This window comes from Jaculus jaculus, chromosome 13 (genome assembly GCF_020740685.1).
Source record: "Jaculus jaculus isolate mJacJac1 chromosome 13, mJacJac1.mat.Y.cur, whole genome shotgun sequence".
Taxonomy (NCBI): domain Eukaryota; kingdom Metazoa; phylum Chordata; class Mammalia; order Rodentia; family Dipodidae; genus Jaculus; species Jaculus jaculus.
Genome location: NC_059114.1, coordinates 44,936,765 through 44,964,693, shown reverse-complemented (window position 1 = coordinate 44,964,693; position 27,929 = coordinate 44,936,765). Strand labels below are relative to the sequence as shown.

At 37.6% G+C, this 27,929-nt stretch overlaps 3 protein-coding genes and 1 pseudogene across 14 annotated transcripts in view; 3 read left to right on the top strand and 1 right to left on the bottom strand.

Annotated features, from left to right (window-relative positions):
• Positions 1–27,929, top strand: part of LOC101615472 (protocadherin alpha-C2) — a 313,953-nt gene that overhangs the window by 160,465 nt on the left and 125,559 nt on the right. The gene's annotated exons all lie outside the window — the stretch shown is intronic.
• Positions 1–27,929, top strand: part of LOC123454033 (protocadherin alpha-8-like) — a 210,716-nt gene that overhangs the window by 95,114 nt on the left and 87,673 nt on the right.
• LOC101596839 (protocadherin alpha-5) overlaps positions 1–27,929 on the top strand; it is a 239,654-nt gene that overhangs the window by 124,053 nt on the left and 87,672 nt on the right.
• LOC105944496 lies at positions 2,080–4,091 on the bottom strand (annotated as a pseudogene).

Below are 27,929 nucleotides of genomic sequence, written 5' to 3'. Positions count from 1 at the left end.
GAATGGGAGAAAATATTTGCAGGTTATCCAACTGATAAAGGCCTAATCTCTAGAATCTACAAAGAACTCAAAAGTCTAAACAATAAGAAGACAAATACCCCACTCATAAAATGGGGCGCAGAGTTGAACAGGCAATTCACAGAGGAAGATATACAAATGGCAAACACACACTTAAGAAAATGTTCATCATCCCTAATCATCAGAGAAATGCAAATTAAAGCAACTAAGAGATTCCACCTTACCCCAATAAGGATAGCCAATATCAAAAAATCAAATGAAAATAAATGCTGGCAAGGATGTGGAGAAGCAGGAACACTCATTCACTGTTGGTGGGAATGCAGGATGGTACAACCACTTTGGAAAGCAATATGGAGACTCCTGAAAAAGCTGACTATAGAAATACCAATAGAACCAGTTATACCCTTACTGGGCATCTACCCTAAAACTTTCAAACCACAGGCCAGAGAGATTTGCTGAACCATGTTTGTAGTGGCTCAATTCGTAATAGCTAAAAGCTGGAATCAACCCAGATGTCCATCATTAGAAGAATGGATAACAAAGATGTGGTATATCTACACAATGGAATTCTATACAGCAGTAAGAAAAAAACGACACAAAGAAATTTGAAGAAAAGTGGTTGAACCTGGAACAGATCATTCTCAGTGAGCTTACCCAATCACAGAAAAAAAATCGACACATAGTCTCACTCATCTACAACACCTAACCTGAATCTAGCCAGCAAGCACCTCATGGACTAAACAATAGGATGGATGGGGAGGGCGGGGAGGGCATCTAAGTGTGGAAAACAGTAATCTGGACCCAAACATCAATGGTACCATAAAATTCTACTTCCTAAATGACCAAATGGTTGAACCTTCACTACACCCTTACAGGAAACACCTGAACCACAAGACACTGGAGAGGGTAGGATCAAGACTAACCTAAATCTTCTACATCTTCCCTCCCTCCCTCTCCCCCTCTCCTCTCTCTCTCTCTCCTCTCTAAATCTTGTATATTAGTTATGTTTTTCCTCAATTTCTTAGTGGGCACTGACCTGTAACCCCCACTTCAAGCTTGGGGCTACCATCCACAATGAGCTTTTGATCAGAGAAACCTACAAGGTTTCCCAAAACAATGACAGACTTCTGTCAGAGTACTTGATGACCCACCAAAGGCCAGTGGTAAGACCCTATTGCTGAACACTCCATACACAGCTGACACGTAAAATGGAATGGCATGGCTGGAAGCCAGGAGAGAGTCAGTCCCCAGACAGTCAGCGTGTCTAGTGCCAGAAGGTGCTACATGGGCGACTGGGGGAAATGACCAATATCTGTCCAAGCAACTCATTGTCTAACCTAATTAGCAACAAATAACCTGATGTGATGCCCACACAAGTGCAATAGTGGCACACAGCCATGGTGGGGAACCAACTGCTCTTGATTTGGCTAACTGATCCCCTCAGTGGCACTAGACCCATACCTGGAGCTGGGAAACAAGTCAGAACCATACTCAAACATAAGCCCACTCTCCAATATCAAGCTACCATCAATCATGAGGTACAAGAGGGCCTACACCTATCAAACTCTCTATCAAAAAAGTAATTGTTATCTCAATTTTCCGGGTGCTAACTTACTCTCCATTGGAGAATCTGCTTCTCTTTTTCAGATAGATGCAGATCCTAAGGAGAGAGCTGCCCCAACATACCTCAAAAGGGGCCCAGCTGAAACTAAGGACAATTGGCGAAACAAGCAAGGGTGATGTTTTCCTGATGAACCGGATCCTAGTTCTTTTTTTAAAATGGCCATCTACATATTGAAAATAGCAAACAGAACAAAATATATACACGAAAAAGCTTTTCTAAAGTAAAGAAATAAGTACACAATCTCAGAACTGAAAAGTTCACTAGAAGATTCATTGTGATTAATTAGGCTCAGAATGAAAAGAAAGTAGTCCATCTACACCTCAACCTGGAAAGCCATCCATGCTAGGGTTGTGGTTTCTTTCATCTGTTCACTGTCCTGTGACATTCATTTACACAGAGTGCAACTGTCCATGTAAACTGCTTGATATCTTGATCCCTTGCGGTGGGCCCATGGATGAAGGAGGTCAGCAGATAGGCACTAGTGCTCACATCTAACAAAGTAATGCAATCTCTGGCGTGGGGCTCAGGGTTTCCCATTTGGTGGCTCGGGGAGACTCTGTGGAGTGGACGTGGTGAAAGTAGACAGCCATGATGACACAGCTGTCTTTGCACTGGAAAAAGCTCCTCTGACTGATTGGCCAACAGCTTTTCCTGTTTGTACAACATTCTGGTTGGTTGTGACCATGACGTTTCCAATGTTTTTGCCACATTCACTGTTCTGAACAGAATGTGAAAATCTTACCTTCATGTCTGACGCTGAGTCCGGGCCTTGAAATGGATGATTTGGATTTATCTCTGTGAGTGCGGGGTGTCTGTTGCTGTTCCATATCCTATAGTTGTGAGTGTTCTTCCAGGCTGTAACAAAAGTTGTCTCATAGTCTGACAATATCTTTTCATTCTCTAACTGCAGTGTAGCAGCTAGCAGGGCATGGATGTAGACTGCAAACTGGGCTCGGATCCATTCATCACCTCCCTCCCAGCCTGTGCCTTCGAGAAAGACACCGTCCCAATTCTCAGTCACATGCCTCACTAGGTAATCTGCAAATCTTAAATATGCAGTGGTTGGGTTAAGCAGCTTTATGAGTTCTGGATTGTGGATCTGGATCAGTGCTTCTTCTACTTCCACAATGGCATCACTGAGGTGTTTCTGTCATCGAAAAAGGATGTTAGTAGCTCCAGCAACAAATCCCCGAATGGTCACATCAGAGAGTAGATGATGCTGCTGCAATGCCATGTAAGGCAAACACAGATATCCCTTTGTGAAGATGGCCAAAGGCATACCATACTGGTCCTCTTCCAGACCAGAAATGAGTCCTGGGATCAGGACTGCCAGCCAGGTGTTAGCCTGGGGCTGGACAGTGATTGGAGGCACAGAGTCTTTTGGAAGTAAGTTTGCCCCCTCTGACTCCAACTGTTCCTTTTCTTTTAAGTTGGAGTCCTCCAGAACACTAGGATCCAAGGTCTCCCAGTCACTTTCTGAAGACTGGAGATGGACAAGATGGTGGTTTCAAATACTGGTTAGTTTCACTGAGTTCCTGCCCTTTGCTGTCTTCTTCTACTTGGAACAAAGGCTTCTTGGTCTTGACGGCAGCATCTCCCCCATGATTTCCTGCTGTGTCTTTTGTGGCAGTTCCCAAGTTTATATGTGCAATGTCAACAGCTGACCCAGAAACAAAGTCATGTTCAAGGGCATTACTTTCCTGAAGCCCAGTATCTTCAAACATACTCTTTTGGGGTCTGTACTGAGAACAGTCACTGAGACCATGTTCAAGCATGCCTGGAAAAAGGGACAGCACAGTCATGAATGCGCCCACCAACTTATTCACTGGAGAAATATAAAAAAACCTTTTTTTCAAGAAGAATTAGTTTAAACAAGATTAGGACTTTGTGTCAAAAATGAAGGACAAGATCTCAAGGAGACAAGCCAAGATATACCTGAGATCCTTCTAATGAAGTTCCTCCCAAGGAATTATTCATGTGCTCATACAGTTCCTTTAAAATGGAAATTTGGGAAAATTCCTTTTCTTCAAAATATGCATGTATAATGAGTTGAAGTTTTGCTTGAAGTAAGCCATAAAGAGGCAGCTTGCTTAGAACACAGACGCTCAACAGTCTCTCTGGTGACATCGGCTTGCCTTACTTTTAGTGCCTTGGCTTCAGTTTGTCGATAGCAAGAGATACCATATATTGTGGCTCCATTTCCATTTCTGGGTGGCAAGTGAAAAAACACAGTGTCTTCCTGGTAGTTGTGTGCACCATCTGGTAAGGCAAGAAAGGGCAAATAAGTCCATTCTTCAGGTAAAGTGTGGCTGTCACGTCCATCTCCTGGAATCAGTGGTGGGTAAGAGAATTCAACCTGGGAGCCCTTCTTGTGGTGGAAGCCGACCACCACGATGTGCAGGACCCGCCCGCGGGGGGAGCCTTCACCCTCACGCCTGGCTTTCTCCATGGGCGCCTGCCGCAGGCCTGCACCGCGACTTCGCGAGGCGGGCGGGAAACCCCTGCCCAGGAGGACCGGGAGCCGCGGCCCTGGGCGTCAGGCACAGCGCCGGATGGGACTTTTTTTTTTTTTTTTTTTTTCGAGATAGGGTCTCACTGGCTCAGGCTGACCTGGAATTCACTATGGCGTCTCAAGGTGGCCTCGAACTCACGGTGATCCTCCTACCTCTGCCTCCCGTGTACTGGAATTAAAGGCATGCACCACCTCGCCCGGCCCTAGTTATTTCTATCAATATTATCTGTTTTAAAAGCCCCTTGTAATCTCACACTTTTGATACTTTTAAGCTTAGGATATACATACATATATTCTTAGAAAATTGACCCTTTCATCATTGCATTGAGGTCTTCTTTATTAGTATCAACTTTCTTTGCTCTGAAGTTAGCTTCTGATATTAATGTGCTACATAGACTTTGTGGAAGGTTATTGTTGATATATCTTTCTTCAACTCTCCATTTAACATATCAGAGCTTTATATTTAACATGGAAAATATAAAGTTGACTCTTTTTAAAATTTACTCAATGGGGCAGAAGAGATTGCTTAGTAGTTAAAGGCACTTGCTTGCAAAGCCTGGTGGACTGGATTTGATTCCCCAGTACCTGTATAAAACCATATGTACAAATTGGCATGTGTCTAAAGTTCATTTGCATGGACAGGAGGCCCTGGCATGCTCATATTCTCTTTTTATTTCATAAATAAATAAAAAATAATTTTAGAAGAGATAAAATTAACTCTGACAATCTCTGCTTTTATTAGGTCTCTTAAAGTTTTAAAGGTTTATTTATTTATGTATTTGAGAGAGAGAAAGAGGCAACTAGAGGGAGAGAATGGGCATGTCAGGCATTCAACTGTTGTATCACCTTGTGCATCTGGTTTACATGGGTTCTGGGGAATTTAACCTGGGTCCTCTGGATTTGAAGGCAACTACCTTTACCAGTAAGCCATTTCCCCCGCCCTGATTTTAAATTCATATAACTTAAATTCATATTTGAAAGCTAGTATTGATATGTTTTGATTACTACCGACTAAGTCCACAATTGGATATTCATTTTCTAGTCTTCTTTTATGCTTCCTTTGGTTTTTATTATTGTATATTTCAGCTTATATACTCTCAACATTACTTAAAAATCTTTTAGTAGTTGTCTAAAGCTATCTAAAGTAATAGTTCATGTATACACTAGGTACTGTATTAGTTACTTCTCTCAATCTGTAATAAAATACTGGCAGGAGTATCAGATAGCTGGCCACATTGTATCCATTGTATCCATCATTGATCCAGTCAGATCATATTTCTCAATTATCAGCATCATTTTCTTAGTGACTGGAGTTCTATTCATAAAGTCCTTGTCTATGAAGTATATCATGAAGTGTTTTCCTACTGTTTTTCCTCTAATAGTTTTAGAGTTCAGGTCTTATATTAATGTGTTTGATCATTTGGAATTGATTTTTGTGCAAGATGAAATAAGGGTCTGGTTTCATTCTTCTATTTGTGGATATTGTTTTCCAAGCACCATCTATTGAAAAGGGTATCTTTTTTCCCAACATTTAGTTTTGCCATCATTGTCAAGTTATCATGTATTTGTTTCTGGGTGGATTCTTATCTTTTCTTTTAGTCTGTTACATTCATCTATGTGTCTGTTTTTGTGCCAGTATCATGCTTTGTGACTATGGGTCTATAGTATGACTTGAAATCAGATACAGTAGTATCTCCAGTGTTATTGTATTTACTCAGAGTGGCTTTGGCCATCCAGGGTCTTTTGTGCTTCAGTGTGAATTGTAAGACTTTTTTTCTATTTCTGTGAAGAATGACATTTGAATTTTGATAGGAATTGGATTGGATCTGTGGACTGTTTTTGGTAAAATAACTATTTTCACAATATTAATTCTTCTAATCTGGAAGAATTAATTATTTGAAAGTTTTTATTATAAAAGTCCTTCACCTCCTTAGTTATATTTATTATAAGATATTTTTGAGGAAATTGTGAATTAAATTGTTTCTATAATTTCTTTTTTTGGCATGTTTGTTATTGGTATATAGGAGGAAAGTGATTTTTGTATGTTAATTTTGTATCCTGCCACTTTGCTGAAAGTGCTGATCAGTTATAGAAGTTTCTTGGTGGAGTGTTTATGGTCTTGTGTATAGAATACTATAATCTGAAAGTAAGGGTACTTTCACATTTTTTCTAACTATATTCCTTTTATCCCTTCTCTGGACTTATGGTTATAGTTAAGACTTCAAGCACAATATTGGATGTCTGGAGAAAGTGGACACTGTTTTGTTCCTGATTTTACATGAAATGTTTTGGGTTTTCCCCCAATTAGTATAATGTTAGCTATAGGTTTGTTCTATATAACCTTTGTTGTGTCGATATGTTCCTTCTATTATTAGTTACTCAGGGCTTTTATCATCAAAATATGTTAGGTTTGGTTAATAGCCTTTTCTGCATCTATTGAGATGATCATATGACTTTTGTCTTGGAGTCTATTTATGTATTACTTTTATTGATATGCATATGTTGAACCAGTTCTGCAACTCTGGAATGAGATAAACTTTATCCTGGTAAATTATCTTTTTTTGTTGTTTGGTTTTTTGAGGTAGGGTCTCACTCTAGCCCAGGCTGACCTGAAGCTCACTATGTAGTCTCAGGGTGGCCTTGAACTCATGATGATCCTTCTACCTCTGCCTCCTGAGTGCTGGGATTAAAGGTGTGTGCCACCATGCCTGGCAAATTATCTTTTTGATGTATTTTTGAATTTGCTTTACAAGTATTTTATTTAATAATTTTCCATCTTTGTCCATTATTGAGATTGTTCTATAATTTTCCTTTTTAAAAACATTTCTTACTATTCATTTTATTACCTGAAGCATCCTTTTGAATTTCCCATCTTCTCTTTTAAAAAATATTTATTTATTTATTTAAGAGAGTGAGTGAGCGAGCGAGTGGGGGGGGGGAGAGAGAGGGAGGATCAGTTCACTAGAGCCTCCAGCCACTGCAAACAAACTCCAGAATCATGCATCACTCTGTGTATCCAGCTTATGTGGTTACTAGGGAATCCAACCTTGGTCCTTAGGCTTCACAAGCAAGCACCTTAACCACTAAAACAACTTTCCTTTTTGTGTTTTGCCTTAATTTTTTGAAATTGCTATCAAGGTAATATTAGTTTGCTAATATTTCTTCTTTTTTGTTTCATGGAATAGTTTGAGAAGTACTGATATTAATTCTTGTTTAGAGGTCTGGTAGAAGTCAGCAGTAATTCCATCTAAGATTGTTCATTTTTTGTTGGGAGATCTTTTTTATCACTGCTTTCATGTAATTGCTTATTATAAAGCTGTTTAAATTGTATCTCAACCTTGTTTTAATTTTCGTAGGTCACATGTATCTAGAGATTTATGTATTGCTTTTAGCCTTTTCAATGCAGTGGAATATAAGTTTTAAGATATGTCCTAATAATTTTCTGAATTCCCTTGATATCTGTTATAATGTCTCTTTTTCATTTTTTATTTTATTAATGTTGGTCTTCTTTCCTTTTTGCTTAGTTTAACTATTTGTAAACCTTGTTTATATTTTCAAAGAAACAATTCTTTGTTTTGTTGCTTCTTTTTTTCATTTCCTTTCTGTTAATTTCTGCACCAACCTTAATTATTTTGTTTACTGACTTTATGTTTGGTTTGTTCTCGTTTTTTTTCCAAGGCCCAAGAGAGTATCATTAAGCTATTTGTTTGAGATCCTTATGATTTTTCACATGCATTTGTATGTAGGGTATGTATGTGGTGTGTGTGACATGTGTTGTGTGATTTGTGTTATATGTAAGTGTGGGTTCAGATGTGTGTTCCCCATGTTGTGTGTGTGGAGACCAGAGGATAATGTTAGGTGTTCTCTTATCACTCATCTATGTACTTCCCTTTAAACAGGGTTTCTCCCTCAACTGAGCTGCTGTTTGTCAGTGAGTCCCAATGATTCTCCAGTCTCTACTCCTCATAGACTGGAGTTATAGGCATGTGTGGCTACAACCAGACTTTTTACATGGATTATAGGGAGTTAAACCAGTGCTCTCTGGTCTGAGAGGCCCTCATGCTTATGCAGTAATCACTCTTAAGCACTGATCCATCTGTAGCCCTCTATGATATTTTAAATGTATGCACTTTGAGCCCTAAACTCCTTTTAAAATACTGTTTTAATTATATCTCACAGGTTCTTATTTTCATTCAATTCTAGGAATGTTTTCCCTTAAAAAAATTTTTTTTCCTGTTTTATTTATTTATTTGAGAGGGACAGACACAGAGAGAATGAGGCCAATAGAGAGAGAGAGAATGGGTACACCAGGGCCTCCAGCCACTGCAAACGAACTCCAGACGTGTGTGCTCCTTTGTGCATCTGGCTAATGTGGGTCCTGGGGAGTTGAGCCTTGAACCAAGGTCCTTAGGCTTCACAGGCAAGCGCTTAACCACTAAGCCATCTCTCCAGCCCTGTTTTCCTTTTTTGATTCACATTATAACCTATTCATAATTGAATATTGTGTTCTTTAATCTTTTTTGGTGTTTTTTAATCTTCATGAGTTTGTGTATGTTCTATAGTTTCTCTTGCTATTTATTTATATTTTCTAAATATATTTATTTATTTATAAATAGAATACATTTTATTCTATTGTGGTCAGATAGAATACAAGCACTTATTTCAATTTTCCTATATTGATTAGGACTTGCTTCATGTTCTATTGTATGATCAATTTTAGAGAAAGTTCAATGGCTGCTAAGAAAGTGTATTCTGCAATGTATATATATGATTTCCTGTAGATGTTTCTTAGGACCATGTGCTCCCATAATATGCAACACAGAAGTTTCTTTGTTCATTTATTGTTGGTATGACATGTCTATTGTTGAAAGTGGAGTGTTGAAATCACCAACTATTTTTGAGTTGGGCTTTATCTATGACTTTATATTTCATATATTTATTTTGAAATTGGTGTTCACATGTTGGTACATGTGTTTGGTATGTATAGATATAGAATTATATTACCCCCTTGATGGATTCTTCCCTTAACCAGTATGAAGTAATCTTCTTTATCTCTTCTGAGTAATTTTGGTTCGAAGTCTATTTTGTTAGATGTTAAAACATTACACATGCTGTTTTCTAGTTCCATTAGTATGAAACACCTTTTCCCATCCTTTTATGATGAAGTAGTGTCTTTGGTGGTAAGTTGAGTTTCTTGGGAGAAACAGATTGATTTTTTTTTTTTTTGTAACACAATCTGCTAGCCTTTGTGTTTTGATTGGAGAAATTTAGACTAATGGAGTTATTATTAAAAGGTGTGAATTGGGCTGGAGAGATGGCTTAGCAGTTAAGTACTTGCCTGTGAAGCCTAAGGACCCCAGTTCTAAGCTTGATTCCCCAGAGCCCATGTAAGCCAGTTGCACAAGGTAGCACATGCATTTGGAATTTATTTGCAGTGGCTGGAGGCTCTGGTGTGCCCATTCTCTCTCTCTCTCTTTGCCTCTTTCTCTCTCTGTCTGTCACTCTCAAGTAAATAATTAAAAATAAACAAAAAAAATTAAAATGTGTGAATTAATTCCTGTCTTGTGCTTATTTTATAATGTTTGATATTTTTTAATTTCTTCCTTAACTACTGTTTTAGTATTCTTTTATGTGTGTGTGTGTGTGTGTGTGTGAGAGAGAGAGAGAGAGAGAGGCAGAGACAGAGAATTGGTGCCCCAGGGCCTCTACAACTGCAATCTAACACTTGGGCTGCCTAGTGGGCATGTGTGATCTTGCACTTGCCTCACCTTTGTGTGTTTGGCTTACATCAGGTCTGGAGAGTCCAACATGGGTCCTTAGGCTTTGCAGGCAAACGCCTTAACTGCTAAGCCATCTCCAGCCCCTTAACTACTATTTTAAAGTCATTTATTCCTTGCTGTAGCTTCATAAATATGTTTATCTTTTTCATCAGTCCAAAAGATGTTTTCCAGTATCTTCAGTGGAGCTGGCTTAGTGGTTTTGATTTCCTTTAACCTGTTTTTGTTAAGGAAAGCTTTTCTTTCTCTTTCAATTACATTCTAGGATGAGAGCTATTGCCTTTCAGAAGTTGAAATACATCATTCAAAGCTCTGGATTTTAAAAATTCTGTTGAGAAATATGCTGTTATTCTGATGGGGCACACTTTTATATATAGCTTGGCATTTCTACTTTGCAGCTATTTATTATTTATTTTTGTCAATAAACAATAGTGGTTGTTACATTCAACCCACATGAGTCAAAGGAAAATAAATGATGCAAAACCACTTCTCAACAGTCCATGTTGAATAGGGTTAGGGCTTCACCCTGTCCATACCTGGGACTACCCAGAGTTCCTGTGGCTTGGGGTGGGGCAAACATCTTGAAACTGTCTCACATCCTTGTCTTTGGAGAAAGTCCAAGTTGTACTTACAGTTCTAGTGATCTGAAGCTATGATATTCACATGAGGGAGAATATACAGTATTTGTGATGCTGACCCTGAGTTACAGCCCTTAGTACAGCCTTTCCAGTTCCATCCATTTCCTGCAAATTTTATAATTCTTCTTTTATTTACAGCTGAATAAAATTCTATTGTACAATGTACCACATTTTTATTACCCATTCATAAGTTGATGGGTATATAAACTGGTTTCATTTCCTAGCTATTGTGAATAGGACAGCAATGACTATGGATTTGCAACTATTCCTATAGTCAAACTATAGAATCCTTTGGGTCTAAGTCCAGAAGTGGTATAGCTAGATAATATGATAGTTCCATTTTAAACGTTTTTGAGGAACCTCCAAACTAATTTCCTTAGTGGTTGTACAAGTACTTCTCCACCAGAAGTGAGTAAGCATCTCTTTCCCCCACATCCTTACCAGCTTTTGCTGTCATTTGTTTTCTTGATGATTGGAATGAGTCGAAATATCAAAATAGTTTTAATTTTCATTTACATGATGACTAGGGACATTGGACACCTATTTTTTGGAGACTTGTGTTTGTTCTTTTGAGAACTATCTGTTCAGTTCTAAAGCATACTTAAAAAAATATTTTGTTCATTTGAGAGAGAGAAAGGGAGACAGAAAGACAAATAGAGAAGAGAGAGAGAATGGACATGCCAGGGCCTTTAGCCACTGCAACTGAACTCCAGATGCATGCGGCACCTTCTGCATCAAGTTTTATGTGGGTATTAGGTAATCAAACGTGTGTCCTTTGGCTTTCAGGCAAGCGCTTTAACAACTAAGCAATTCTTCAAGCCCTATAGAACACTTTTTTATTAGGGTGTTCATTTTTCTGCTGTTTAGTTTGTTGAATTTTTTGTGTAGTCCAGATATTTATCTTATGTCAGATATATGTCTGGGCAAAGATTTTTTCCTATCCTGTAGGGTGACTCTTGACTCAATTGATGGTTTCCTTGACTGTACAACAGATTTTTAGCTTCATTATATCCCATTTGTTGATTGTTTGCCTTTTTTCCTGTGTAAATAGGGCCCTATACAGATAGTCTCCCTTATGTCTATATCTTAAAGCATACTCTACTTTTTCCTATAGACATTTTAGAGTGTCAGATCTTACACTGAGACCTATGATACAATTGTAGTTGATTTTTGTACAAAGTGAAGATAAAAGTGCAATTTAATTTGTCTACATATTGATATTTGTCTTTCCCAGTGCCATTTGTTGAAATTCTTTTCTTCAACACATATGTTTTGGAATCTTTGACTTATATGTAGACTCTCTATTTTTTTCATGAATCTATGTGTCTGTTCTTGTGCTAGGACTATGCTATTTTATGGCTTTGTAGTATAACTTGAGTCAGTATGATTCTTTCAGCAGAATTCTTTTTTTGAGAATAGATTTGGCTATCTTGGGGTTTTTGTCCTTCCATATGAATTTTAACGTTATTTTTTCATTTTTGTGAAGAGTAGTACCAGAATTTTGATCAGGATTGTCATGAATCTGTATATTACTTTTGGTACGATGGGCATTTTCATGATATTAATTCTTGCAATTCATGAGCATGGGAGATCTTTCCATCCCAGGTATCTTCTTCAATTTTGTTCTTCAGTGTTTGAAAGTTTTTCTTGTAGAGGTCTTTCAGTTGCTTGGGTGTAATATTCTGATATTTTTATATCTATTGTAAATGGGGCTGTTTCCTTGATTTCTCTCTCAGTATGTTTGTCATTGGTATATGTTGCAGTCCAGTTCGCATTGCTGTTAGAAATCACCCAACCAAGAGTAGCTTCTGGGCAAAAAGAGATTTATTTTGGCTTACAGGCTCGAGGGGAAGCTCCACGATGGCAGGGGAAAACGATGGCATGAGCAGAGGCTGGACATCACCCCCTGGCCAACATAAGGTGGACCACAGCAACAGGAGGGTGTGCCAAACACGGGCATGGGGAACCTGGCTATAAAGCCCTTAAGTCCGCCCCCAACAATACACTCCCTCCAGGAGGCATTAATTCCCAAATATCCATCAGCTGGGAACCTAGCATTCTGAACACCTAAGTTTATGGGGGACACCTGAATCAAACCACCACATTCCGCCCCTGGCCCCCATAAACTGATATCCATACATGATGTAAAATACAATGCATTCACTCTGACTTTAAAAGTCCCCATAGTTTTTGTCAATCCCAATGATGTTCATACATCCCCATAGTTCAAGATCTTTTAACTGAGCCATAATACCAAAAAATAATCTCAAAAAACCCATAGTGGCACAGAATAAATATTCACACTGCAATAGATGGCATTGGGCATAGCAAAGAAACATTCAACCAATACAAGATTTAAAACAACCAGGGCAAACATCAAACTCTGTAGCTTCAAGTCCAGCAACTCAAACCAGTGACAAATCTTCAAGTCCGATAATTCTAACCAGCAACAAGTCTCTGGCATTCCAATTCCACCCCTCCAGCTAGGCTACTCCCAGTCCTGGGAAACTTCATCGGGGTGGCAGCTCCTCAGCAGCCATCTCAGGGTCCCGGCATCTCTACTGGGTCTCCACTGCAATCCATGGTTTGTCCTCATGGCCCCATGGGGTCTCTATGCAGGCAACCAGCAAACCTGCTTCACACTGCCTATGGCCATTTCCAAAACACAAGACCATGTTGCAAACTCAATGACTCTCTTTCCAGCATTTTATACTCCACAATACCAGGTAGGGTGCCAATTTGTTAATCCAGGGGGGAATAAAGCAGACTTTGAAGAACAGGGCACTCCTTGAGCACCCAGATCCCTTCAAAAAAGTCTACATTCTTCTTGTTGCCCCAGCACAGGTCAGCTAGCCCAGTCTCAAAGGTTGTAATCTCTCAGTTGCAGCTGAACGGGCAACAGTTCACCCAAAGATTTTTCTTTCTGCACCATATCCCTCTGCACACACCAGTTCATTTCTACGCAAAGAAACCCTGCACAACTTGTCAGGACATGGGCATAAGAGCAAGCTTCTCACACAAACTGCTAACCCAGTCCAGGCAAAGCTCTTTCTCACCCTCATAAGCCAAACCTCATAGTCCATAGTTCTTACTGCATTTAGTTCTTGTAGCTCTGACCATAATTGTCCATCAAGCTGTACTTACAGCACTGCAAGGCATCTCTTAGGCCAAGGTTTCAACTCCTTCTACTTTCCTCTTGAAAATCAGCTCCAAAAGGCCAAAGTCACACAGTCCGGTGTCTAGCAGCAACCCCACTCCTGGTACCACTTTACTGTTGCAGTCCGGTTCGCATTGCTGTTAGAAATCACCCAACCAAGAGTAGCTTCTGGGCAAAAAGAGATTTATTTTGGCTTACAGGCTCGAGGGGAAGCTCCATGATGGCAGGGAAAAACGATGGCATGAGCAGAGGCTGGACATCACCCCCTGGCCAACATAAGGTGGACCACAGCAACAGGAGGGTGTGCCAAACACGGGCATGGGGAACCTGGCTATAAAGCCCTTAAGTCCGCCCCCAACAATACACTCCCTCCAGGAGGCATTAATTCCCAAATATCCATCAGCTGGGAACCTAGCATTCCGAACACCTAAGTTTATGGGGGACACCTGAATCAAACCACCACAGTATATAAGAAGGCTACTTTTTTTGTGTGTGTGTCAATTTTGTAACCTTCTACTTTGCTGGAAATATTTATCAAAACTAGGAGTTTTCTGGTCAAAGTTTTAGATTCTCTTATATGTAGAATAATATCATCTGCAAGTAAAGATATTTTGACTTCTTTTCCAAGGGGCATTCATTTTATTTATTTTTCTTTTTCTTATTATCTACCTAGGACTTCAAGCAGCATATTCAATAAAAGTGGAGAAATTAGGCATTCTTGTTTCATATCAGATCTTAGTGGAAATACTTTGAGTTTTTCTTCATTTGGCATGACATTTGCTATAGGTTTGTTATATATAGCCTTTATTATGTTGAGATATGTTCCATGTATCCCTAGTTTTGCCAGTGGTTTTATCTTCAAAGGACGTTGGATATTGTTTCAAAGGATGTTGGATATTGTCATAGGCCTTTTCTTTATTTCTTGAGTTGATCATGTAATTTATGTCTTTTTCATGAGTTTGCTTATGTGATTTATTACATTTATTGGTTTACATATGTTGAACCATCTCTGCCTATCTGGAATGACGCCAACTTGATTGAGGTAAATGATCTTTCTGAATGTTCTTGAATTTGGTTTTCAACTATCTTTTTTTTTTTTTTTTTTTCTCTCTAAAACTTTTATTTTATATTTTTTTGGTTTTTTTTTTTAATTTTTATTAACATTTTCCATGATTATAAAATATATCCCATGGTAATTCCCTCCCTCCCCACCCCCACACTTTCCCGTTTGAAATTCCATTCTCAATCATATTACCTCCCCATTACAATCATTGTAATTACATATATACAATATCAACCTATTAAGTATCCTCTTCCCTTCCTTTCTCCACCCTTTATGTCTCCTTTTCAACTTACTGGCCTCTGCTACTAAGTATTTTCATTCTCACACAGAAGCCCAGTCATCTGTAGCTAGGATCCCCATATGAGGGAGAACATGTGGCGCTTGGCTTTCTGGGCCTGGGTTACCTGACTTAGTATAATACTTTCCAGGTCCATCCATTTTTCTGCAAATTTCATAACTTCATTTTTCTTTACCGCTGAGTAGAACTCCATTGTATAAATGTACCACATCTTCATTATCCACTCATCTGTTGAGGGACATCTAGGCTGGTTCCATTTCCCAGCTATTATAAATTGAGCAGCAATAAACATGGTTGAGCATGTACTTCTAAGGAAATGAGATGAGTCCTTTGGATATATGCCTAGGAGTGCTATAGCTGGGTCATATGGTAGATCAATCTCTAGCTGCTTTAGGAACCTCCACACTGTTTTCCACAATGGCTGGACCAGATTGCATTCCCACCAGCAGTGCAGAAGGGTTCCTTTTTTTCCACATCCCCGCCAACATTTATGATCATTTGTTTTCATGATGGTGGCCAATCTGACAGGAGTGAGATGGAATCTCAATGTAGTTTTAATCTGCATTTCCCTGATGACTAGTGACGTAGAACATTTTTTTAGGTGCTTATATGCCATTCGTATTTCTTCCTTTGAGAACTCTCTATTTAGCTCCTTAGCCCATTTTTTGATTGGCCTGTTTGATTCCTTATTAGTTAACTTTTTGAGTTCTTTGTATATCCTAGATATTAATCCTTTATCAGATATATAGCTGGCGAAGATTTTTTCCCATTCTGTAGGTTGCCTCTTTGCTTTTTTCACTGTGTCCTTTGCGGTGCAAAATCTTTGTAATTTCATTAGGTCCCAGTGGTTAATCTGTGGTTTTATTGCCTGAGCAATTGGGGTTGTATTTAGAAAGTCTTTGCCAAGACCAATATGTTGGAGGGTTTCCCCTACTTTTTCCTCTAGCAGTTTCAAAGTTTCCGGTCTGATGTTAAGGTCTTTAATCCATTTGGACTTAATTCTTGTGCATGGCGAGAGAGAAGAATCTATTTTCATCCTTCTGCAGATATTTATCCATTTTTCAAAACACCATTTGCTGAAGAGGCTGTCTCTTCTCCAATGAGTATTTTTGGCATTTTTATCGAATATCAGGTGGCTATAGCTACTTGGGCTTACATCTGGGTCCTCTATTCTGTTCCACTGATCTACATGTCTGTTTTTGTGCCAGTACCATGCTGTTTTTGTTACTATGGCTCTGTAGTATAGGTTAAAATCAGGTATGGTGATACCACCAGCCTCTTTTTTGTTGCTCAGTATTATTTTAGATATTCGAGGTTTTTTATGATTCCAAATGAATTTTTGGATTGTTTTTTCTATTTCCATGAAGAAAGCCTTTGGAATTTATAGGGATTGAATTAAATGTGTAGATTGCTTTAGGTAAGATTGCCATTTTCACGATATTGATTCTTCCAAGCCAGGAACAAGGGATGTTTCTCCACTTTCTAGTGTCTTCTGCAATTTCTCGCTTGAGTGTCTTAAAGTTCTCATTGTATAGATTCTTTACTTCCTTAGTTAGGTTTATTCCAAGGTATTTTATTTTTTTTGATGCAATTGTGAATGGGAGTGATTCTCTGATTTCATCCTCTGTGTGTTTGTTGTTAGCATATATGAAGGCTACTGATTTCTGTGTATTTATTTTGTATCCTGCTACATTGCTGTAGGTTTTGATTAGCTCTAACAGCTTGCTAGTAGAGTCTTTAGGGTCCTTTATGTATAGAATCATGTCATCTGCAAATAGTGATAACTTGATTTCTTCCTTTCCAATTTGTATCCCTTTTATGTGTGTCTCTTGCCTTATTGCTATGGCTAAGACTTCCAAAACTATATTAAATAGAAGTGGAGACAGTGGACACCCTTGTCTTGTTCCTGATTTTAGTGGAAAAGCTTCCAGTTTTTCCCCATTTAGTAATATGTTGGCTGTAGGCTTGTCATAAATAGCCTTTATTATATTGAGATATGTTCCTTCTATTCCCAGTCTCTGTAGGACTTTTATCATGAAGGGATGTTGGATTTTGTCAAATGCTTTCTCTGCATCTAATGAGATGATCATGTGGTTTTTGTCCTTCAACCCATTTATGTAATGTATTACATTTATAGATTTGCGTATGTTGAACCATCCCTGCATCTCTGGGATAAAGCCTACTTGGTCTGGGTGAATGATCTTTTTGATATACTCTTGTATTCTGTTTGCCAATTTTTTGTTGAGAATTTTTGCATCTATGTTCATGAGGGACATTGGTCTGTAATTTTCTTTTTTTGTTCTATCTTTGCCTGGTTTTGGTATCAGGGTGATGCTGGCCTGATAGAAGGAGTTTGGTAGGATTCCTTCTTTTTCTATTTCCTGGAAAAGCTTAAGAAGCAATGGTGTTAGCTCTTCCTTAAAAGTCTGGTAAAATTCAGCAGTGAATCCATCCGGGCCTGGGCTTTTTTTAGTTGGGAGATTATTGATAACTGCTCGGATCTCCATGTTTGTTATAGGTCTATTTAAGTGATTAATCTCATTTTGATTTAATTTAGGTAGGTCATATAGATCAAGGAAATCATCCATTTCTTTCAGATTTTCATACTTTGTGGAGTATATGCTTTTATAGTATGTCCCTATAATTTTTTGAATTTCTCTGGAATCTGTTGTGATGTTACCTTGTTCATCTCTGATTTTATTAATTTGTGTCTCTTCTCTCTTTCTTTTGGTCAGATTTGCTAAGGGTTTATCAATCTTGTTTATCCTTTCAAAGAACCAACTCTTTGTTTCATTAATTCTTTGGATTGTCCTTTTTGTTTCTATTTCATTAATTTCTGCCCTAATCTTTATTATTTCTTCCCGTCTACTACTTTTTGGTTTGCCTTGTTCTTCTTTTTCCAAGGCTTTAAGGCGAAGCATTAGGTCGTTTACTTGTGACCTTTCTAATTTCTTAATATAGGCACTTAAGGCTATAAATTTACCTCTTAGAACTGCCTTCATTGTGTCCCAGAGATTTTGGTATGTTGTGTTCTCATTATCATTTGACTCTATAAATTTTTTGATTTCCTTTTTGATTTCTTCATTGACCCACTCATCATTTAGTAGTGTATTGTTTAGCTTCCATGATTTTGTGTATGCTCTGTAGCCTTTCTTGCTACTGATTTGTAGTTTAATTCCATTGTGGTCAGATAGAATGCAAGGAATTATTTCAATTTTCCTGAATTTGTTAAGATTTGCTTTGTGTCCTAATATATGGTCTATTTTAGAGAATGTTCCATGTGCTGCTGAAAAGAATGTATATTCTGTAGCCTTTGGATGAAATGTCCTGTATATATCTGTTAGGTCCATATCTTCTATGACCTCATTTAGTCCAGATGCCTCTCTGTTTATTCTTTCCCTGGATGACCTGTCAATTGATGAGAGTGGGGTGTTAAAGTCACCCACCACCACCGTGTTTGGTGTTATCTGTGACCTTAGTTCTAATAGTGTTTGTTTGACGAATTTGGGAGCCCCCATGTTAGGTGCATATATGTTTAGGATTGTAATGTCCTCCTGTTGGAGTGTGCCCTTAATCAATATAAAGTGACCTTCCTTATCTTTTTTGACTAACTTCGGACTAAAGTCCACCCTGTCTGATATTAGGATAGCAACCCCTGCTTGTTTTCTAGGCCCATTTGCTTGAAACACCGTCTTCCAACCTTTCACCCTAAGATAATGTCTATCCTTTGTAGAAAGGTGAGTTTCTTGAAGACAACAAATTGTAGGATCCTGCTTTTTAACCCAGTCTGCAAATCTATGTCTTTTCGTTGGGGCATTGAGACCGTTGATATTAAGAGATATTATTGAAAGGTGTGTATTTATGTTTGCCATTTGTGTGTGTGTGTGTGTGTGTTACTTGTTCTACCTGTGCTCTCTTCTGTTAACTGGTATTTGAGTATGGCTGGTTTTTTCTAGGTTCCTTATATGTGTGCTTTTCCTTTTGTTCAGCATGGAGGATTCTATCAAGTATTTTCTGTAGAGCTGGTTTTGTCTTCAGATATTCCTTTAACCTGCTTTTGTCATGGAATGTCTTTATTTCTCCATCTATTTGGATGGATAACTTTGCAGGATAAAGTAACCTTGGTTGACAGTTGTTATCTTTCAGAACTTGGAATATATCACTCCAGGCCCTTCTGGCTTTAAAAGTTTGTGTTGAATAATCTGCTGTAATCCTGATGGGCTTGCTTTTGTAGGTAACTTGATTTTTCTCTCTAACTGCTTTCAATATTTTTTCTTTGGTTTGTGTGTTTGGAAGTTTGAGTATAATGTGGCGAGGAGAGTTTCTTTCTGGGTTTTGTCTGGCTGGGGTTCTAAAGGCTTCCTATATCTGTATTGGCACCTCTTTCCCAATTTGGGGAAAATTTTCCTCTATGATTTTGTTGAAGATGCCTACCATGCCTCTGGAGTGGAATTCTTCTCCTTCTACTATGCCCTGAATTCTTATATTGGATCTTTTCATAGTGTCCCGAATATCTTGAAATTCCCACTCATACTTTTCTATAAGTTTGTCTTTCTCTTTTTGGACTGCATTAGGTCTGCCACCTGATCTTCTAGCTTAGATATTCTGTCTTCTCCCTCATCCATCCTACTGGTGAGATTTTCTACAGAGTTTTTTATTTCATTAACTGTGTTCTTCATTGCTAGTAATTCTGACTGGTTTTTCTTTATTATTTCTATTTCTCTATTTATGTCTTGTATTGCCTTCTTTATTTCATTAAATTGGTGTCCTGCCTCTTCTTTGATTCCTTTGATTTCCTCTTTGATTTCCTCTTTGATTTCTTCTTTGATTGTTTTCATGTGTTCTTTGACCTCTTTGAACATATTTATAATTATTCTTTTGAACTCTTTCTCAGGCATTTCCTCTAACTCTTTCTCACTGGAGGACATTTCTGATGCATTAATACTTTTAGGTGGATTTATATCGTCTTGCTTTTTAGTGTTTCTTGTGTTATAATGTATATATTTTTGCATCTTGGATTAAGTTAATGCTTGGATTTTCTAGCTAGCTGTGTATTCTTAGCTGTATCAATTGATTTGGTGTAATATATTTTCAGGGTAGGACCTTAAGGTATTAGGTGTGGCTCTTAAGACTTTCAGAGTATCTACAAAGATTCAACTATCTTTTTTGAGAATGTTTCTGTTTATTTTCATCAGGGACATTGGTTTTTTTTTTTTTAATTGTATTTCTATATAGTTTGGTATTAGTGTTGTGCTGGATCCATAGGAGATGGGGATTTTTCTTCCTTTTTCTATCTTATGGAATAATTTCAGAAGCATTGGTTTCAGTTCTTCTTTAAAGGTCTCACAGGGCTCTGCAGGGAACCCATTTGGACCTGAATATGTTTTGGGTTGGGATATTTCTATTACTGCTTAAATTTTATTGCTTGGCATAGATATTTTAAAATTATTTATGTCAACTTGGTCATCTGCATCTAGAAAATCACCCATTTCTTAAAATTTTCTAATTTCTAATACATGTTTTAATGATTTTTATTTTATAATTCTCAATTTTATTGGTATGTATTATACCTCCTTTTTCATTTCTAATCTTGTTGATTTTGATGCCCTTCTTTTGATTTTTTTTCTGAGGGTTTGCCAATCTTGTCTTTTCAAAGAACCAAATATTTGTTTCATCAATTACTTTTATTATTTTTAAATTTCTCTTTCATTGATTTTTGTCCTGATCTTAATTATTTTTACTTATCTAGTACTTTTGGGTTTTGCTTGTTATTGATTTCTTTAATAATACATTCATTATTTGGTAGTGTTTTTTTAATTCCAAGAATTTGTGTATTTCCTATTGTAGTTTCTCTTATTGTTAATTTCTGATTTTATTTCATTATGGTCAGACAAAATAAAATGAGTTATTTCAGTTTTCCTAAATTTGTTGAGACTTTCTTTCTGTCATAATAGGTGATCCATTTTAGAGATTATTGAAAAGAATGTGTTTTGAATAGTTTTTGGGTTGAATGTTCTGCATGTACCTGTTAGATCTCTTTGCTCTGTGATGCAATTTAGCTTCGGTGTTTCTCTGTTTACTTATTTATTTTTCCTGTATGGCCTGCCAATCAAAGAGAGTAGTATGTTGAAGTCACCTATAACTGTGTTGGGGTTAATCTATGAATTCATGTCTTGGAGCATTTTGGATGAAGTTGAGTGTCTCCATGTTTGGTGCATATATATTTAGGATTGTAATGTCATTTTTTTTGGATTGCTTCCTTAATGATTATGAAATGTATTTTATCTGTTCTGACTAGCTTTGGTTTGAAGTATTTTGTGTTATATTAGGACAGTGATAGCTGCTAGGTTTTTTTTTTTTTTGGTTCTATTTGCTTGGAATGTTATTTTCCATCCTTCCACCCTAAGGCAGTGTATGTCTTTGGTAGTGAGGTTAGTTTCTTAAAGAGAGGAAAAAAGATAAATTTTGAATTTTGATCCAGTCTATTAGTCTATGCCTTTTCACTGGGAACTGATACCATTAATATACAGTGTTATGATTGAAAGGTGTAAGTTAATTCCTGTCATGCTTTGTGGTCTTTGAAGTTTCTTTTTCCCCTCAAATTTTACATTATTCCTGGCTAGAAGAGCAAACATAAAAGCTGCTTGAAACATGATCATTGGAAAGAGCAAACTAAGCAAATATGAGCTTCTTCCTTTCCTCCTCTGATTTCTGGCTTTTCAGCTAACAAGGCCAAAGAATATTCTAGAGCTGCTGCTGCTACTGACAATGGTGGTGATGATGGTGGTGATTAGTTTCAGAAGAGAAGAGACTTCTCAAGTTCAAATGTCACCAGAACAGCTTTGTTGTGGGCTCTGGATTTTCATTTTTTTTTTTTTAACATTTGTTCATGATCCAGTCAGCACTTTTAATAATCTGCTGGATTCTCTCAGGGTTGTCTTCATCTGAGTGAGCTGGGAAACTCTGCCTGACAGTATGTTTGTAGTGCTCCTGGATGCCCTTGGTCAGCGGCTGTTGGCAACAGCACAGCAAGTAGTTTCAGAGCTGCAGTGGTCTATTTATGGACCAGCTCCACCCCTGGCAACTGGGCTTTCTGTGAGCTCTGTCCTGCCTCTGGTGGGGATGCCAACCCTGGACGCTCTCTGAAGTTTTTTTGTTTTTGGTCTTCTTTGCTTACCTACTATTATAGAATTATTTTCTTCTCTAACCTGAATATTTAATCCTTCTTTGCAGTCTGAAATATTCTTTTGACTATCCTTTGTAAAGCTAGCACAGTGGTCATAAATTCATTTAGCTTTCTTTTGTCATGGAAAATTATTTTTCTTTCTATTATGAGGAATAGTTTTGCTGGGTATAGTAGTTTGCCTTGCAGCTATACTTGAAATATATCATTCCAAGCCCTTGTGATTTTTAGAATTTTGATTGAAAAATTAGCTATTATTCGTATGAATCTGCATTTATATGTGACTTGATTTTTCTCCCTGTGGCTTTCAGTACTTTTTCTTTGTATTTAGTGTTTTGACTATAATATGACATGGAAAGTATCTTTTTTGGTTCTGTCTATTTGGGTCCTGTATGCCTCTGGATAGGTACCTCTTTTCAATACTTGTGAAATTTTCCTCTATAATTTTATTGCACATATGTTCTATTCCTTTGGTTTGAAGTTCTCCTTTGTCCATTACTTGTAAATTTGGCTTTTTTGCATGTCCTAAATGCCCCTTATATGTGTTTTGAAGTTATCATTTATTTTGTCTCAATGATCTAATTCTTCTCCCTTGACTTTGAGCCCTGATATTCTGTTCTCCACATAATGCATCCCATTGGTAAGGCTTTTCATGGGGCTTTTATTTGGCAGTTACATTTTTAAGGTCAACATCATTTCATTTTTAAGTCAGCATTCTTTGGCTTTTCCTCAGCATTTATATCTCTTTATTGAACTTCATTTTCATCTCCTAGTTTGACTTCATTATCTAATTTATCTATTTTTTAATGTGTGTTCTCTTGGGTTTCATTCAGGTGTGTGTTCCTTTTGTTTCTGTATTCATTCAATTATTTATGTTCTTTTGTATTTCATTTAGATGTATACTTATATCCTATTTAATTCTTTGTACATATTTATAATCATGCTTTTGAATTCTTTGCCTGGAATTTCCTCTGTGTAGCTCTCATTGGAGGCAGGGGAGGGGCTGCTTGGAGCAGGATGGTGTATGTGGTCTTATATACAACAGTGTTGTATGGGTGGGAGAACAGTACATGGACTTGGAATGTGTGTGCAGACTTCTGATATATTGTCTTTGTTCTGTATATTTAGTTTTTTAACTATTCATGATTTGAAGAAACTCTTTTCTGCCTTGTCTCATAGTATAAATGTATCCTGTGCCGGATTTGCCTTAGATTTGGGAAATTTTCTTGTGCAATTTTATTGAAAATGTTTTCTATGTCTTTAGAATAACATTATTCTCCTTCTTTTATGCTCATAATTCCAAGTTTTTCTCATTTCATAGTGCTCCAGTGATCTCAAATGTTCTTTCTTTAACTTCTTGTTAATTTATCTTTGTTACAAAATGAATGTTAATTTATCATATCTTTATACCCTGATATTTTGCCCTCTATGTGATCCATTCTAATGGTTAGGTTTTCCAAAGAGCATTTTATTTTACTTATTGAAAATTTCATTTATAGCATATCAGTATGGTTTTTCTTCAGTATTTTATCTTATTATTGGATTCCACCATCATATTCTGTATTGACTTCCTTATTTCACTTAGCTATTGGAATTCATTCACATGGTTATTTATATTCTCTTTGTTTTCTTTGAATATATTTATTGTAATCCTATTGAATTATGTGCCTAATGCATTCTCACTGGAGGTTAGTAATGTGGAATTAGTAATTTTTGGAGGGAGGAGTCATGTTTTCTTGTTTTTTCTTTTTTCTGTTTCTTGTTTCTGCATTGGGAGTTTTACATCTGGGTTTATGTTGTGGGCTGATTTCATACATTTTAAATTAATCTTATTCTTTCAAAGGAACTGTTTGCAAAGTTCATGAGGGCTAGGTTGTATTTGAGTTGAAGTATCACTTTCCTGTACTGGGCTGCTGTTCAGGACACCAAGCTCAGTTACAACTACTCCTCTAGATTACAATACTGTATACAGTAGCAATCACTATCAAATGGAAAGCCATTATGAATATACAATAACAGGGCTCGAGAAATGGCTCAGCAGTTAAAGTGCTTGTCCATAACGACTAATGACCAGAATTTGATTCCCCAGTACACACATAAAGCCAGATGCACAAAACAGTGCATGCACATGGATTTCATTTGCAGTGGCTAAAGGCCTCAGTGACCCCATTATTGATCTCTCTCTGTTGGGTGTGGTGATGTACACTTAAAAAAATTTTTTTAATTTATTTATGTGAAAGTGACAGACAGAGAAAGAAAGAGGCAAAGAGAGAGAGAGAGGGTGGGAGCTCCAGGGCTTCTAGCCACTGCAAACGAACTCCAGATGTGTGCCCCCCCTTTGTGCATCTGACTAACGTGGGTCCTGGGGAATCGAGCCTTGAACCAGGGTCCTTAGGCTTCACAGGCAAGCGCTTAACCACTAAGCCATCTCTCCAGCTCATGATGCAGACTTTTAATCCCAGAATTCTGGTGGTTTAGGTAGGAGGATTGCTGTGAATTCAAGACTACCCTGAGACCACATTATGAATTCGCTAGAGCAGGACCTCAAAAAAAAAAAAAATGGATGAATGAAAGAAGATCCAGTAACAGTCAAATTAAAAACAAAACACTGATCATCTTAGGAAACAAGGGAGCACTGATAGTACTGTGTGCACTAATATATTAGTTACTGTAAGCATGAGTGTAAAGGGGAAAAATAGACTAGACTATTGGTTAGATAGAAAAGATGTAAAGATGTAAAAATAAGTAGAAAGATATGGCAGGTACAAAGGGAGGAAAAGATGAGACAGTTTTAGCTAAAGTTAGAATGAAAAGAGAAATGTAAACAAATAGTGGAAAGAAAAGCAGAAAAATGGACAAAATGAAAGAAGCGATAGAGCACAAAATAACACAGGACAGAACTAGCCTTACAAATTGATATTGAGTATTAAAGGAGGAATGAATGTGAAAGGGAGGGTCAGTAAGTATATTTTCTAATCTCTCTCTTGATTTGTTATTTGACCTATTGGATACATTTTAGCATATGTTCTTTAAGTTTCACTTGTTTGTGGATTCTCAAAATATATTGCCATTGATTTCTAATTTCATTTCATTGTGGTTATAAAAATATATTGTATCACATCAATCTTTTAAAATTTATTTAGACATACTTTGTGGCTTACCATGTGATATATCATGAAGAATGTTCCTCATGTAATTGAGAATTCATATTTTTCTGTTGTTGGGTGCATGTTGTGTAGACTTTGTTATGGTGTGAATGCTTGTGTCTTCTCATAAACAGCCTTTAATTAATATATTTAAATGTAATACTGTTTTCATATGAAGTATTAGTACTTTGGGAGGTGAGGAAGACATGAGGACTTTTAATTCATGATTGACATTAATGATCATATAAAAAAGAACCTGGAGTGATACTTTGTATCCTCTACTGTTTTAGGATACAAGAATATGGTATCTATGAATTCATTAGACAAGAAATCTGAGGCCCTGATTACGGATTTCTTAACACCAATATTGAAGACAGCTTAATGTTTCTGGTATGAACCTCCAAAACAGACACAGTTTATGGGAGGAAGGAGAGAGACACAACTAAGCAGAAAGACATAATCAAACAGCCAGCAACAGGGACCCAAGTGGAGCTCAGACTACTTTGCATACCCTTTGTCTTAAATCAGATCTATCTCAAAACACAGCTTAGGTCTGGACCCCAAGATCTATTCCAGCTCCCCCACCCCCAGGAACACTCTTCCAGCCAGGCGGCTGGGAATCCAAGTTACAAGCTTTAATAAAATATCTGAGTCTATTGAAGGACATACATTTAAAGTATCATAACCAAGAACTATGTAAAATAAATTTTATTATTTATAAGATATCCAGCATATGATATTTTGTTACAGGGTCCCAAATAAAGACAGATACTTTAGATCTTGTTGAGCTATAGTGTTGTTCAATTCTTCAGTTTCCTTGTTCATATTCACCTGGTTATTCACTAGTGGAAATACAGTCTTAATGTTTTCACTCATATTTGTTGTAATTGTTTCCTTTTCCCTTCTTTTTTTTTCCCCATTGTTTGCTTCACATTTTTGGTGCTCAAGGTGAATATAGGTTTACCATTAACTATACCTTACTAATTGACCCCTTCATCATTGTAAAATGTTTCTCTATTTCTTTTTATTCTTTTAATATATATTTTTTTAATTTTAGAGAGAGAAATAGAATTGGCTCACCAGTTCCTCAGCCATTGCAACTGAACTCCAGATGCTTGTGCCACCCAGTGGGCCTGTGCGACCTTGTGCTTGCCTCACCTTTGTGCATCTGGCTTATGTGGAATCTGGAGAGTTGAACGTGGGTCCTTAAGCTTCACAGGCAAGCGCCTTAACTGCTAAGTCATCTCTCCAGCCCTGTTTCTCTATTTCTAACAAAATTTTTTAAAGTTCCTTTTACTTAAAAAAGTATTTATTGGGGCTGGAGAGATGGCTTAGCAGTTAAGCACTTGCCTGTGAAGCCTAAGGACCCCTGATCCAGTCTCAATTCCCCAGGACCCACATAAGCCAGATACACAAGGGGGCGCATGCATCTGGAGTTCATTTGCAGTGACTGGAGATCCCTGGTGCACCCATTATCTCTTTCTCTCTGCCTCTTTCTCTCTCTGTCTGTCACTCTCAAATAAATGAATACAAATTAACAAAAAATTAAAAAATATTTACTTATGAGAGAGAGAGAATGGGCACAACAGGGCCTCTAGCCTCTGTAAATGAACTCCAGATGCATGTGCCACCATGTGCATCTGACTTACATGGGTTTTGGGTCCTTAGGCTTCACAGGCAAGTGCCTTAACCACTAAGTCATCTCTCTAGCCCAAAATGATTTTATTTTTTTGGTTTTTCAAGGTAGCATCTCACTGTACCAGGGCTGACCTGGAATTCACTAGGTAGTCTTGGGCTGGTCTTCAACTCAAAGTAATCATCCTATCTCAGCCTCCCAAGTCCTGGGATTAAATGTGTGTGCAATGACACCCAGCAACATTTTTGTCTTATAATTAATTTTGTCTCTTTAGGGTAGCCCTCCAGCATAGTTTGGTTGCACAATATGTTTCTCTCTCTCTCTCTCTCTCTCTCTCTCTCTCTCTCTCTTTTGGGGGGGGGGTTCGAGGTAGGGTCTCACTCTGGCTCAGGCTGACCTGGAATTCACTATGTAGTCTCAGGGTGGCCTTGAACTCACGGCGATCCTCCTACCTCTGCTTCCCGAGTGCTGGGATTAAAGGCGTGTGCCACCACACCTGGCTTGGTTTTTTCTCTTTTTGCTTTCATTCTATTTGTATTTTTGATATTTTATTTTAATTTATTTATTTGACATAGGAAGGGGGGGAGAGAGAAAAAGAGAGAGGGGGAGAGAATATGGGCATGCTAGGGTCTCCAGCCACAGCAAATGAACTCCAGATGTGTGCGCTCACTTGTGCATCTGGCTAACATGGGTTCTGGGGAAGCAAACCTGGGTCCTTTGGCTTTGCAGGCAAATGCCTTAGCCACTAAGCCATCCCTCCAGCACTATTCGTATGTTTGAATAAGATGTCTCCCATAGAAAAATATCTAGTTGGATCTTGATTTTTGAAAATCTCATCTCACTATTCTTCCTTTTGAAAGGACTTTTAATCCATTCA